Source organism: Archocentrus centrarchus, chromosome 13 (genome assembly GCF_007364275.1).
Source record: "Archocentrus centrarchus isolate MPI-CPG fArcCen1 chromosome 13, fArcCen1, whole genome shotgun sequence".
NCBI classification, from domain to species: Eukaryota; Metazoa; Chordata; class Actinopteri; order Cichliformes; family Cichlidae; genus Archocentrus; species Archocentrus centrarchus.
This window is the reverse complement of record NC_044358.1, coordinates 39295587-39311367: the sequence shown is the minus strand read 5'-3', so window position 1 is coordinate 39311367 and position 15781 is coordinate 39295587. Positions and strand designations below refer to the sequence as shown.

Genomic DNA, 15781 nt, shown 5'->3' with positions numbered 1-15781 from the left:
CATGGTGAAGAGGGAGCTTAGTGTAAAAGCGAAGCTCTCGATTTACCGGTAGATCTACATTCCTACCCTCACCTATGGTCACGAGCTTTGGATAGTGACCGAAAGAATAAGATTGTGAATACAAGTGGCAGAAATGAGTTTCCTTCGAAGGGTAGCTGGCCTCTCCCTTAGAGATAGGGTGAGGAGTGTGGCCATCGGGGAGGGGCTCAGAGTAGAGCCACTGCTCCTCCACATCGAAAGGAGCCAGTTGAGGTGGCTCAGGCATCTGATTAGGATGCCTCCTGGCCGCCTCTTGGGTGAGGTGTTCTGGGCATGTCCCACCAGGAGGAGGCCCCGTGGTAGACCCAGGACACGCTGGGGAGATAATATCTCTCAGCTGGCCTGGGAATGCCTTGGGGTCCCTCCGGATGAGCTGAAGGAGGTGGCTGGGGAGGGGGAAGCCTGGGCTTCTCTGCTTAGGCTCCTGGCCCTGTGACTCGGCCCCAGATAAGGGGAAGAGAATGGATGGATGGACTTCATATACAACAGTGGAGTCCCCTGGTGCTTCACACCTATACGGTAAGTGGGGTTTTAAACACTCTAAGGCAGAACCACCGGAATATTCAATGATCAGGTTTTGATAGAAGTCAGACAGTGAATCACAAACAAGAAGGATTCTTCCATAAAATCAATCACTTGTTCATCTTTATCAGTTACTTGAGTGATCCCACGACAATAACTGCATTTGGAATTTTGATACCAGACTTTTGTATAAAGTCCATACTGACCATCATTTCAATATTGTTGCTCAAATCAATTGACTCCTGGCTGGCTCGCCACTTTTGTAACCGATTTAGTGAAGGAAAATGGATTACAGTGTAATAATAAATGAATAACAATTGCGTCAATGGGCCAATATCAGAAGTACACTGGGTTCAAGAGGAGCCAAGGATCCGAGCAGCAATAAGGGACACACACAATCTTAAAGATTTGGGTGGCAGCCCTTAAATTATAAGTGAAAAAATGGCCAGAACATACAAATAAATTGTCAACACTTGAGATCAACAGTGTGCACACAAGAAACATAAAATAAATTGTCTGTTGGGCCCTTATAATTGAAAGATGTTGCAACGTCTTTTTATCAAGAGTTTGTGGGTGAATAGTGAAGTTTGTATGTGTGAGTGTGTACATGTATGCGGCCTCTTCTTCCTTTAGGTCCTTCGGCTCGCCATCTGACCCAATCGGAATCTCGTACTGATCCTCTGACTTTTGTTCCTCAAAAAAAAAAAAAAACCTGACCTAAAGACAAAGTCATATGCATCTATTACATTCCATTCAAAAATCGAACAATCAATCATGGCTGTAATGTAATTTCAAAATAGTACATCAATCTCATGCTTAAATCTTTAAACAACTCAAATCTAATATCTCATCTCAGGTTCAGTTGTACAACATTTGAACATATCACATCTCAGATATGAGCACTATACATTCAAGAAGTCAGTGTATATCTTGGTAAAGCTTTTCATAACAGGTAGCATGAAATGCAGTTAACCAACAATAAGCACATGACTAATCAAGTTCTAATTAGGACATTGCGCATGCATTTCACTACTCTCGTTCCATGTTCCAATTAAACAATGACAGAACAACCCAACTTCTCCTTTAAACACATAAAAAAAAATAAAAGTATACTGTCATAATATATTCAGAGCTTGGAGTCTCATACACAAAACATATTGCACCATTTTCCATTCTACTCAGTCACTTTAACAGAGTCATTTCAACCCATTTTGAATAAACGTTAAACCACAGACAACTAAGTGAAATCAAGAGATCTCTCACTGTTGCTCTGTATTCAAAATGGGGCACACTGGTGTTGGAGCTTGGAGCTCGCAGCTTGCAGCCACTCAGGAAGGCAAAGAGGGAGACTGGTCTGTGAGTGACCATGCTAGCATTAGCATTTGCATTAGCAGCGACAGCGAGTGCTAGCGAAGATTTTATCCAGCAATTAACTGGTCTTACAGACGCAGCTCGGTTTCTTGCTGACAATCAATACAGCCCAGGATTCTCAGCGAACAGGTGAACTTGCTGTAACCATCTATTACCAAGGTTTGATGTGTAAATAATTTTTCCGCTGCCTGATTAGTGCTGCCTTCACTCCTGTGTTCGAAGTCGAAGTCCCACGGAAAAGGATCCCGCCTAAGCTTCACCCTCAGGTAGACGGGCTGAACCTAACATACGTGATCCCAAATTTCACTGATGTGACTGATTAAAATAAATAAATCAACACTCCCTCTCTTGTTTTCATTTATTTGTCAAGTCGGAACCTGGGTTACACCATATTGATCATGTGTCTATCGCAATACAGATTGCTATTGATTTATTGCCCAGCCCTAAGATGTATACATTACATCTCATACGCTGTCAACTCTATTAACAGCATCACCTAGCCCTTACAGTAAAGTTTTCATTTATTTTAAAATCTGACCTCAAGCCCTGCACCACCCTCTCTTTTTCCTGTCTCATTTGTGCTGCCCCTGCATTTCTGCTCCTAAACATATGAAATGGTTTCAGAGATGAACTACAGCTCTTGAACCTAAAGGTGCCTCATTTTATACTAAACGAGAAAAAAATCCACTTATTGGTCACTATGGAGAAGCATTTCACCAACTCTAGTGAAGTGTTGTACTGCACCTGGCAACCTAAACCTAACCTAACCCATACTCTTATAAGTACTGTGTAAATAATGAAAACATTACTGAAAATTTATCTTTAAAAAAAAAATCAACCTGACATCAGTCCTCACCTGTTCTTTCTGGATCTATTATAATTAATATGGTTTTTAAAGCTGACCTCACACCCTGAAGCTCCACCTGGCTTTCCCATCTCCTCCCTGAACCAGTTCTTCTCATGATAAAATTGTTTAGTTTTATATTTAAAAGTAATAAGGGGCTAATACATATTTCACTAAACTAACTTAAGACCTCGTCTGAGCTTCAGCCTCTCCACCTTTGATTGCTTCAACTGAGTCATTACTCTATGTACTACCATTCTCCTGATACGATATCATTACACATCTAATATACTGTCGTACATGTTGATAAATTATGATCAGATGCTGCCCTTGTGTTGTGTGACTGTTACTCACACTGGCATTACTCTGTTTAAAAAACAAAGTAAGTCCTGCTGCTGTTTCAGCCTTTTTTGTTGGTGGTGGCATTGTGCTGAAATGAGATAACAAAACAATTTGGCTGGTTTAGCTAACTTCTAGACAAAGTTAGCAGTTAAATATTGGATGAGTGACCATCCCAGGATTAAGATGACTGAAAAAGATTTGGTTTCTATATATGAAAGCAAACTGACAACAAGGCGTTATAAACAAGCCATATTCTCGGCAACATTCCTGACAGACCGTTTTACCTCATTCAAATGAGTTTCTGACTCCTGCCGCTGTCTGGGCCTCCCAAATACTCCCAAACACGTTGTTGAGAGGGGGGCGGGGGGAACGCAGTGACATGACACTATGTTGCACCTTTAAAATAAACGCACGCGAGTCACAGATTCCCCGATTCCTACGCCTATGAAAGAATGTAAATAAGAGCAGAAAAAGGAGTGCCTATATGAGGAGAAATGAGAAGAAGAGGAGGGACTTCAGTGAGGACAACCAAGGCATGAACTGCTGATAAGAGACAGCTCCTTTTATGCCAAAGAGTCAAAATGTTATAAATGCAAAACCTTTATTCATATCTGAGAATATCTGAGAATGAATCCACAATATCTAAAGACTGCAGTCTCTGTCCTACATTTCTGACAGGTTGATCATTAATGCAGTCATGTTAAAGATATCTCTTGGGTAATAACATAATGTTTAACCAGAATTTTGATGTGTCAACTCCTGCTGATCCGTGTATTTCAATATGAGTTTCCAGTGAATGAATAAGGAAATGAAGTGTGTTACAGCTACTTCAGGGTTAGCAGGAAAAGAGAATTCAAAGAATTCAGCTGCCCACTTTTGCACAGTTGATAAAGCTGGAGCATCATCCCCTAATGTAGTAACCATGCCAGCGTGAATACCCTTGGGGGCTAACCCCTTTTTCTGCAGATATTTGATAACACCGCGGTGCCAAATTTGATCCATTTTCACAAAATGTCTCCAGTACTACTTTTCCAAGTCCTGAATTCTGTATCCAATATGGGTTTATCTGGAAAGAAAACATGTAGTTGGCATCAGTGTAAATGACCTTCAAATGGTTAGACGTGTGTAAGTAGTATTTTCATTTATTCCTTCAGTAAATTTTCATAAAGTTTGATGTATGGGTGAATCCGGGATTTTGTTTTGAAGTTTATGCTTTTATTTTGAACGATGAACCACCGCCGAAACAGGAAAAAGGACTCGGTAGTAACGTCGAATTTACAATGGTAAAAGTATTCCTGTAACAAAGAAATATGAACGTTATTAAGGTTAATGAGCACCTGGCTGACAGTGGCACAAGGTTTGTTAATGTTCATTTCATGCAATAAGTTCTGTGCACTCATATTGTTACTTGATCGCGTCCGTATGTGGAGTAATGACACTGCATGAAAAGTGGGGTTTTCGACAGTTTCTGGCATGTAATATTGCTGCGCACCTTGAGATTTAGGGCTCTCAGCAGGAGGCTTTGGTCAGAACAGTAAACTGTAGGGAAACTGCCGTGGACTCTCTGTGTCAGTGCTCCCTCAGCTCCCCCCTCTCCTCAGGTCTAGGGCAGGCTTTCATATGTAAAGGAGGTTTCTGTGAGTCATACAAATGCAAATCAAGTACTCACCAGTGGTCGCCAGTACTCACCAGTAGTCTACCCCTCCCAAGTTGTTGTGGCACCTGGGTGTAGATTGAGGTAGAGAAATAGATGCCCCCCCCCCTCCCATTTAATTTTTACTCTATAAAAAGGACACATTTGCTTGGGACAAATACTATTGCTCTTTTTGTTACTGTCAAATCATCTAAATGTGTGTTTTGGGTTGATATGTAGTTCCGCCAGCAGGGGGTGCTTGGTGCCTAACGCATTAGCAGCTGACGGCCAGAAGAAGAAGGCTAGTCAGTTGTAATGGCAGACTTTACACCGAGTACGCTCCGAAAATAAACCTTTCTCTGTATTTCCACAGGTAAGCTGGTTGTAAACAACACTTAAATGATAGGCAACAGTAGCAATAGACCATAAATGCCCAGTATTGTCAAAGAGATCGAGCTAAAGAGTAGATCGTAAGGTTTGCGTTTGGTAGTATCAAATCGCCACACTGTTATTGTAAAATGGCGGACGCGCGTCCGTGGCGATTAATCAGACGACCGTTTGTTTGTGAAAGCTAAAATGATAAGAGTAAACTGTCAAAGAAAGCAGATGTGCAGCACAGAAGCATGAGTGGCTGGCTAAGAGTATGTTGGAGAGAGTGAGTGTGTCAGGATAATGAGATGACATCAGAGCTAAGTGTAAAGCTAAGCTAAAGCACCAAGTGGTGGCTGTGTAGTAGTACAGACCCAGTTACTGAGTCGTGATTAAAGGCTATGGACTCTATATGCTTGTTATGTGTTTTAAAGCAAGGATTTATATTTTGTTTGTGTTTGCTAAAGTTTAACATGCCTGAAGTTTGTTTTAAGAAGAGTTAATTCAATATAACAGTGTGTTTTGAGTTCTTAAAATAATTTGTTTATTATTATGTGAATTTATAAAGTTATGTGTAAACCTGTGGCTACAGATACACCAGGATGGTGATCAGAGAGACTGTCCAGAAGTAATATGGTTTGTGTTTAACAGTATTACTGTAACATGTTATGCATTAGCAGCTGACGGCCAGAAGAAGAAGGCTAGTCAGTTGCAATGGCAGACTTTACACCGAGTGTGCTCCGAAAATAAACCTTTCTCTGTATTTCCACAGTGTCTGGAAAAAAATAAATATGTTGCACGGGATCTGACTAGGCCCATCATTTCCGTCTGTGCTACATTGTAACCAACATTTTTTTATTTTGAGATATATATAATCAAATTTACATTATCATCTTTTAAGCCTTTTTCCATTACAATGTGACTACACATAAATTATTATACAGCGAAACATTCAAACAAGACTAAACTCACAAGAAATCATTCTAATTTATAAATTAGTATTATCTAGTTGGAAATATACTTTTGGACGTTTTCAGCTTTTGTCCCTTTTTCCAATAAGGCTGTGAGCTTCTGTCTTGTGAGCCTTTGTCATGGAGGTTTTTGTGAACCCTGAACTTTAGTGGACTGAGGGAGATCAACAAAGGCTATGACTTGATTTTGGTGACACCACAAGCATTATTTTCATTGAAAAGCATGCTCAGTTTTCAGTCTAATTCGCTGTAACAAAAAGTCTGTCACACCATCATCCTCTTCTGTGCAGTGGCTTCCCAGCTAGCATTGAACATTCAGACAACATAAACGTTCAGTGAAAGTTCACATGCATTAATGACATTAAAGACTACCAAGGCAGATGTAATAAGAAAACATATAAACATATAAACTTTTATTTTGCTATACATGGATGTACATAAGCGATATCAGCAAAACCTTCATAAGAAAAATGTAAATGTAAAAAAATAAATAAATAAAAAAGGAAAAATTTTAATGCAACAGTCACCTTCTCAGTTGTCCTGCTTAAACGGACAGTGGATGTGTGTACAACACATCTTCCAGCTCATAGGGGGTCGTTTTGACTGTTGGGTTTTCTCTGTATTATTGTAGGGTCTTTACCCACAATACAAAGCGCCTTGAGGCGACTGTTGTGATTTGGCGCTATATAAATAAAATTGAATTGACTTGAAATGAAATGAATTGAATTCCGTGTGGCAGCTTCCTTGCCTGTGATTGGACAATACAGATCACGTGCGGGATCACACTGAAGGTCTGCAAGACCAGAGGAAATCAGGCTCGTCGTTCTCTTCCGTTCAAACTGAATGGCGGTCTTTGTCTACGCTACTTTCCTGGTACGACAATGGAGGATGTCGTCTATATTTCAACACCCCAGAAGCTCCTCGTGAAAGCGGGCCTCTCTACCGGCCAGCTTCAACCAGCCCCGCTGCAGACGAGAAGACGCTGCTGGCTGCAATGAGTGGGTTATCTCGTCAGTTACTCAAGTTTCTACTAGCGCAGCTGAAAGACAAGATGGCGTCTATTGTGTAGAGACTCGATGCTCTAACAAAGACTCACCTACAGAAGGACTCAAGAGGAAAAGACGGCAGCACAATCCGAAAACTGCAGTAAGACTTGGTCGTTTCTAAAACAAAAATACTAAGAGTGGCGGAGTGGTCACAGTAAGCTGACAGACATATTGGGATTTGGTTTCTTATTTTTATTTGGTTTCATCTTATAGGATATAATACTTACACACAATTGATATAATTCAATTGTGTGTAAGTATCTATTGGTGTTGTATGTTTGTGTGTGTGTGTTTTTTTTTCCTGAATATTGTTCATGTATGCACTGTGTTTACACTCTTTATTTACAATGTACAAAAATGTTTTCCAGCTTCTTGCAAAACCTACGAGACGGTCCGCCGCAACTTCCGCTACAGTCAACCTCACGTTCCGGAAAAGGCGACAGCCATTAAAAATCCTGCCCGGTGTCGTGCAAGAAGGAAGCGGGTAAGACGTATTGGATTGTTTTGTTGGTCTGCTGTATTTGTGTAGTTAGCTTGGAAATGCAGTTTTATTTTTGGAAAATATTACTTATTGTTTTTTTAAACTTTATATAAAATCTGGCTTCTTTTGAACAACCCAAAATGTATATAAAAAGCAGTGGCGGGCCATGCATTTCACACCTAGGGGTTCAGTAGTGATCCGTCTGAATCACTCCACCCTCAATAACTATTTTATGGCTATAAAAACATCTTTTTATGCAGAAATGCAGTAGAAGGAGCTGTTGCATCGCAGATTGAGAGTTCATGTAGCCAGAATAAATGCATTTACCGAAGAAACAAACCCAAGGTGCTCAAGTCTCCTTTTAAAAAATACACAATCTAACAGTCTCTTTAAGATTTCTATATTTTTCTTCACCTTTACGTTGTGGAGCTCCGTTTCCCTGCGCACTTGCTCGCTCAGCTGTAGATCCGCTCTGGTTTCCCCGAATGTTTTGGAAAGCACCGTTGTTTGTAAGTGTCCAGCAGTGCTTTGGTGTCTCGTTGCTGCCTTGGTTAGGCAAGTCAAATTTACAAACCCAGTGTGGCTCCAAACACCATGTGGCAAACAACAAGCACTCCCAGCGATACAATTTGCAGTGTTCCTCAGGGCCTGTGAGCCAGACTGAAAGTGGCGGACAAATCCTTTCCCGGTTGTGACAGGCTTGCTAGTTCTTTTTCTAACTTCGTTCGGTGTTTCACTATGGGAATCGCCTTGGCGTGACCAACTACGGAAGCTCCAATGACACCACGTCTGTCTGCGACAGACCTGTCAAGCCATGCTCAGGGCCCCGCCCCTCCTACTATCACGGCTGACCAGCTCCTCCCTACTCATTCTCGCTTTCTTCCCGTGAGAAACTACATCGGGCTCCCTCAGCGCGTCCAGGCTGGCTTGGTTAGCTGTTTAACAGTTCTCAGGCATCCCGTAGAGGAGTACGTCGCCAAACGCAGTTCTCCAGTTTTCAGTCTGGATTGTGCTGAGTAAGTCCTTCGAAAGAAGTGTACTGGTAGTTATACACCCTGGACAGCGACCGCGTCGTGGCGAGCTGTCTTCAGCGGTCGCCTGGTTTTAATTAGCAGGGTAGCCGTTGTGTGTGTGTGTAACTTGGGCTAACGCGTCACGGCGAGCTTTTCGGTGTCCGGCTAGCATTAGCTTGTTAGCGGGTCAGTACCGTGTTAGGTCTGGCTAGCATTAATTTGCTAACCGACCCTAAACAGTGTTAGGTTTCCGTTAGCATTAATTTGTTAGCTGAATCCACTGGTAGAGCTCAGCTAACGTGTCACGACGAGCTGACTCTCACGGCGACTAGCTCGGACTTAACCCCGTTGCTAGCGCTAGCTACAAACAGGCTAACGTGTCACGACGAGCCTTGTATAGCTCAGTCTCACCATCTTTCCGACCACGATGGCTACGGCTCCTACCCCCGCCAAAGGGTCAGAACCGAAGGCCAAAGAGGCTGCATCCCGCCCATGCCCCGCATCATGTGGTGCTTCCATTTCGGGCAGGGACTCTCATCCGATGTGCATAGCTTGCATGGGTGCTAAGCATGCTCAAACTTCTCTGGCGGACCCGCAAGGTTGCTCTCACTGCGCCTTGATGCCAGAGAAAATCCTGGAAAGGAGGTTGAGAGTAGCAGTGGCTAACAGCCAGGACCCCTGTCTGTCAGCCAACAATGCTACGATTGATATCCATCAGCCGACAGCCACAACGAGCTGGGCGGACATAATGGAGGAAGTGTCCCCGGTTATGCCCCAGTTGTTCGAGGGGCTCCTCGACCCAACTGAGGGTGAGCCGGCAGATGAGGATGCGGATGGCGATGCCAACTCCGACCTCCTCGGCCTAGAAGACATGGAGGAAGAGGAGGATGACTCCACCTTCCCTGCCCAGCAGTCCAGGCCCCCAAGTGGGGCTGAAGCTGTACCCCCAGCGGACAGCAACTTGTATGATGTTTGCAAATGGGCTGCTGCCAGGCTGGGCATCACATGGCCAGCAGCCCAGGCGGCTGAAGGGGCAGATCGTGACCTGTATGATGGCAAGAGGCTCCCTCCAGCCTCACCACCTGCAAAGCAGCTTCTGCCAGCAGTGCCTGCTTGCATGAAAGAAATGAGTCGCTATTGGTCTAGCCCTTTTAAGAGCAAGCTTCCTACCCAGGGCTGCTCTAAGCTGGAGATGCAAGGAATGGGTGAGCTGGGGCTGACCGGACCCCCAGCAGTTGAGCCTTCAGTGGCTTATCACCTTCACCCTAACCGCAGGTCAGTTTCAGCTTCTTCTAATATTTCTCTGCCCAGTAAGATGGATCGCCTCACCGCATCCATCTATCAAAGGATGTACAAATATTCAGCACAGTCAGTGTGTTCCCTTAATGCGGTTACACTGCTGTCAGCTTATCAGGCAGAGATTTTAGAGGACATGGGCCGTCAACTGGACTCGGGGTCTCCAAACCCGGCCCTCTGGGATGAGATCTGTGTGGTCAACGATCTCATCCTACGCTCCTCCAGGGGAGCAGTCCAGGGTTGTGGGCGTGTAATGGGTCTTGCAGTCTCAGGTGAGAGAGCTTTATGGCTAAACCTGTCAGGATTGGGAGCCTATGACCCAGCCAAGGGTCTCTTTGGCCCAGCTTTGGAGAAAATGAGAGAGACAAGCACTCTCAGAAAGCAGGAGGGAGAAGCTTTCAATCTCTGCTTACCCAGAAAAGTGAACCCACAATCTCGCCAGGTGCCTAGAGTAGGCTTCGCAGCAGCAGCTGCAGCCGTGAGGGGTAGGCAGAGTGGGGCTAAAGTTCAGAGGCAAGTGGCAAGACTGCAGCCTTCCCACCAGGTCAAGGCAGAAAACCCAAGGCCTTGGGGCAAACACTCCTTCGCAGCAGCTGCTGCAAAGAACCGAACGTCACACCCCGGGGAAGGGAAGAAGAAGCGTTCAGCCTAGCAAGCCTGCAACGTTGTGCATCACCTCTCTCTCCTCCCTCAAAGAGGAGGAAGGTGCTGGAAGAGGCAACCACACCTCCCAGGGTTCATGGTTCAGAGGCTCCTGGGGTTCCCAGTTCATCAGGAGCCCCCTCTCGGTTCCCACACCTAGTTCAGAAAGAGGAGATGTGGGGTCAAAGATCGCAGTGTCACCATGCACTTCCCCGGTTTCATTATTCACTTCAAAGCAATCTATCAGTGTCACCAAGCACTGCCCAAAGTTTTCAGACACTTCATTGTGTTTCGGGGGTTCAAAAAGAAATAAAGTGTGCATTCCTGCAACCAGGCAGTTTGCCAAGGGCAGAATGTCCCCCCAGTTTAAAGAAAATGGAAAAAATGAAAGAAAGTCACTGTCACGTCACCACGTTCCCCGCAGAGGGAGCTTGCGCTCTTCACGAGGGGGACACCTCCATGCGGGAGGCAGAGGTGACGTCACACGTGTTCATGGGCCCGCTCTCTGCGCGGCTGGAGCAATGGCGCGCATGCGCAGTCCATCCCTGGGTTATGGCCACCATTTCCCAAGGATACAGGCTTCAGTTCGCAATGAAACCACCGAAATTCAACGGAAAGTTGATTTCAGTGGCCAAGGGAGAGTCAGCAAGCGTATTGGAGGACGAAATTGCTTCCCTGTTACGCAAACAGGCGATCAGAGCGGTCCCGAGCGAGGAGGCTCAGCAGGGCTTTTACTCCCGCTATTTCCTCATTCCAAAAAAAGAGGGTTCCTCTCTCCGGCCCATTTTAGATCTACGTGTATTGAACAAACACTTGAGAAAGTACACGTTCAGAATGCTCACACACAAAGCGCTCTGTCGGGCCGTTCACCCAGACGATTGGTTTGTGACAATCGACCTCTCAGACGCATATTTTCACATCGCCATTTATCCTCCGCACAGGAAATATCTCAGGTTCGCCTATCAGAACGCAGCATACGAGTTTCAGACTGTCCCATTCGGGCTATCATTAGCCCCAAGGGTGTTCAGCAAATGTGTGGAGGCAGCGCTGTCTCCGTTAAGGAACAGCGGCATCAGAATATTCTCTTACATAGACGATTATCTGATATGCTCCCGATCGCGGGAGCAGGCGATCAGAGATTCCAGGGTGGTGACAAACCACCTTACGGAGCTCGGCTTCAAAATCAACCTGGAAAAGAGCCGCTTGAAACCCGCACAGTATACGGAATATCTGGGGCTCATTTTAGATTCCAGATCTTATCGTGTCACGCTTTCAGACCGCAGGATCGCATCCTTCACTCAGTGCCTCTCCCTCTTTCAAGTGGGGAAAGTCGTGCGTTTCCGGCTCTGTCTCCGCCTCCTCGGCCTTATGGCCTCGGTAATAAATGTGGTGCATTTGGGGCTGCTTATGATGAGGGATTTTCAGCGTTGGGTCATGTCCCTACGTCTGTGCCCTCACCGCCATCTCGGTCGCAGTGTAAAAATAACACCGTCATGTATAGCGGCTCTCCAGCCTTGGAGGAACCCAGCAGCTCTTGCGGCGGGAGTACCTCTGGGCGCGGTGTCATCCAGGATGACCCTGACCACAGATGCATCTCTGTCAGGGTGGGGCGCAACCATGATGGGGAGGGCAGTAAATGGTGTTTGGTCTCGGAGGCTCTCTCGGGCTCACATCAACATACATACTGGAGCTGCACACAGTGCGCTTAGCTCTAATGCATTTTCTGCCGTATCTCCAGGGTCAACATGTTTTGGTGAAAACAGACAACTCTACAGTAGTTGCTTATATCAACCGCCAGGGTGGTACTCGTTCCCTGCAGTTGCACAGACTGGCCAGGGAAATAACTGTGTGGAGCAGCACAAAATTCCTCTCCCTTCGGGCAACTCACGTGCCGGGTGTTCTGAACAGGGGGGCGGATCTCCTGTCCAGAGGGAACCCGTTGTTCGGAGATTGGCGACTTCACCCGCAGGTGGTGGAGCAGATATGGCAGAAATACGGCCGGGCTGCCGTAGATCTCTTCGCCTCGCAAGAAAACACACATTGCCCACTGTTTTTCTCCCTGTCAGACCCAGTCGCCCCACTGGGCATGGACACTCTGGCCCACCCATGGCCAGACACACTGCTATATGCCTTTCTGCCTCTCAGCCTTATCTCTCCAACCCTAATCAGAGTGAGAGATCAGGGGCTGTCGCTAATTTTAATAGCTCCACAGTGGCCGTCGAAACACTGGTTAGCAGAAATAATTCAGCTCCTGGCGGGCGAACCGTGGCCGCTCCCCATCCGCCGGGACCTTCTGTCTCAGGCGCAAGGGGAGATACCATCCTCACCCAGACCGGGTGGCTCTCTGGGCCTGGCCCGTGAAAGGTCGAATTTGAATGCTGCAGGTCTGCCTCTGAAGGTTATTGACACCATTCAGAATGCAAGAGCTTCCTCCACACGCTCTCTTTACAGTTGTAAATGGCGTGTTTTTGAAGAATGGTGCTATGAAAGGCAGGTTATCCCTTTTCAGTGCTCTGTGGTGGAGTTGCTGTGTTTTCTTCAGGATTTGCTGGACGGAGGGAAAGCTTTTTCCACAATAAAGGTCTATTTGGCAGCTATTTCAGCCTGCCATGTGGGATTGGGTGATAAACCTATTGGTCAGCACCCTCTTGTGTGTCGCTTCATGAAGGGGGCACGCCGTAAGCTCCCAGTCTCAAGGCCACTGGTCCCATTATGGGATTTATCACTAGTTTTGGATGCACTCTCCTACCACCCCTTCGAGCCAATCGAGGCTGTAGGGTTGAAATTTCTCTCACTTAAAACAGCTCTGCTGCTGGCTCTAACTACAGCCAAGCGAGTTAGTGAGTTACAGGCTTTGTCCATTCACCCCTCTTGTTTACAGTTGGCCCCTGGTCTTACTAAAGCATGCCTGAGGCCAAACCTGGTCTTTGTCCCTAAGGTGATAGAGTCATCATACAGGTGCCCCACAGTAGAACTGCTGGCATTTCACCCCCCGCCTTTTTCCTCTGTAGAGGAGCGCAGGCTTAACACCTTGTGCCCTGTGCGGGCCTTGGGGTCATATGTGGACAGAACAGCTGGGTTCAGGAAATCTGATCAGCTGTTTGTTTCCTGGGCCCACCCCCACAAGGGCAGGCCTTTGTCCCGCCAGAGGCTGTCTCATTGGATTGTAGAAGCTATAACTCTAGTCTATAGCTGTAAGAGTACTCAGCCCCCATCGGGGCTTCGAGCTCATTCTACTAGGGGAATGGCTACATCCTGGGCTTTGTTCAGAGGGGTGTCAGTCCAGGATATCTGTGCAGCAGCAAGTTGGGCTACACCACACACATTTGTGCGGTTTTATAGACTGGATGTCGCTCAGTCATCCCTGGCTCAGGCAGTCCTGGAGTCTAGTGCCTCAGGTCTGAGCTGCGATCCTGGGCAGCACTGGCGCACAGCTTCGGGAGGGCTGGCGCAATCCGGGAGTGGGCTATATCTCCCATAGTGAAACACCGAACGAAGTTAGAAAAAGAACGTTGGGTTACATAACGTAATCCCTGGTTCTTTGATAACAGAGTGAGGTGTTTCACCATCACTTCCCTCCTTGTTTGGGCACGGAAAGAAATCTGCTTAGAATGAGTAGGGAGGAGCTGGTCAGCCGTGATAGTAGGAGGGGCGGGGCCCTGAGCACGGCTTGACAGGTCTGTCGCAGACAGACGTGGTGTCATTGGAGCTTCCGTAGTTGGTCACGCCAAGGCGATTCCCATAGTGAAACACCTCACTCTGTTATCAAAGAACCAGGGATTACGTTATGTAACCCAACGCTTCGGAGTTGCCCGACCTTTCTTAATGATGTCCAGCTTTTCTCGAAAAGTACGTCTTGAAAATGGTTTTGACAATAAATCTGCAACCAAATCCATTTCTTCTCCTCCTTCAGCCATTGTGAGTTGACAAAACAGCTATAAAATCAACACAACCATATTTTTGCTTATGCAGCTTGCTACAGATGCAGTTTGCTAGCTCTGGCTAGTACACTGACTATCCAATCAAAGTGTATGAATATGCTGACCTTACCGTACGCCTGCTAGAGGGCCTCGGTGCTGCCAACTCATAATCTGATTGGTTGATCAAACTGTTTGATCGACACTTATTTTGTGCTACAGGGCCCGCAGAACTGATTGTGAAGGCCTCCAGGCAGATTTCTTTGACCCTGGCAACAAATGATGGCTGAAATGTGATTGGTTAAGTGCTTTAATATTAAAATACACGTCTGGAAACAGCGCGGCCATAGGAAAAGCTATGAAAGGAACCGTACAAACCATTTGGAATAATTTAACAAGTATTGATGGACAAGATATAATTAACATCAGTCTGTGATTCAGATATTTTTTAGACCAGCAGAGAAGGCCTTGCAGCCCCTGACGGCCCACCACTGCACTGCATCACCTTTTTTATTAAAAAGGTGATGGAGTGCAGGTGAAAATAATTAACACTGAATGTTTATAGTTTCAGCAGCTGTAACATTTTGGGACCTAAAAGATAAAGTGTATAATCAGTTTAAAGGTGCCTCAAGGGTTAATGACCAAAACCACTGAAATACTTTTATCAATGTTAAATTTTTTCAAAGTACTTGTTCATTTGTCTTTTATTCACAGGATGCACAGGAGTTGGTACTTTGTCAGATAATCATTGTTTTTGATGACAAAGATGGGCTGATTACATTTGTTTGTTTTTTTGCATTCAGGGTCTTATCTGCTATGTGTGCATTCAAAGTCAAGAGACTCAAACTTTCAATGTAGTTTCCTGATTTTTCACAATATTTCATACAGTTTTATAATGACTTAATGTGTGCTCTGTGTCCTGGCAGCAGAGGAGGTTGCCTTCTGGGACGGTGTCACCACTGACCTCATGTTGGATGAGGAGGATGGCATCTCAGAGGGCGTATCGGGCTGGATTAAGACCCCCAAGCTTCTGCAGCCAGGAGCTCAGTGACCTCTGAGCCAAACTGCAAGACAGACTAGAAGCTCACCCTAAATACAACGCCATGCACCATAAGTGTTTGTATGCTGGACCAAGGTCTGAGAGAAAGCCACCACCACATGGCCCAGAAGTAGCAAAGCATTATATGTCATAATGTTTTTGTTTTCTTAATATATATATATATATATATATATATATATATATATATATATATATTCTATATATATATAGATTATATATATGTATATATATATAG

General features: G+C 45.4%; 1 long non-coding RNA gene across 1 annotated transcript; it reads left to right on the top strand.

The window, feature by feature from the left end:
* The first annotated feature begins 4895 nt into the window (after positions 1 to 4895).
* On the top strand, positions 4896 to 15463 carry LOC115790985 (uncharacterized). The gene is made up of 3 exons (XR_004020829.1): positions 4896 to 5124; positions 7506 to 7621; positions 15413 to 15463. It is a non-coding gene; the product is annotated as an uncharacterized LOC115790985 (long non-coding RNA).
* The last annotated feature ends 318 nt before the right edge of the window (positions 15464 to 15781 follow it).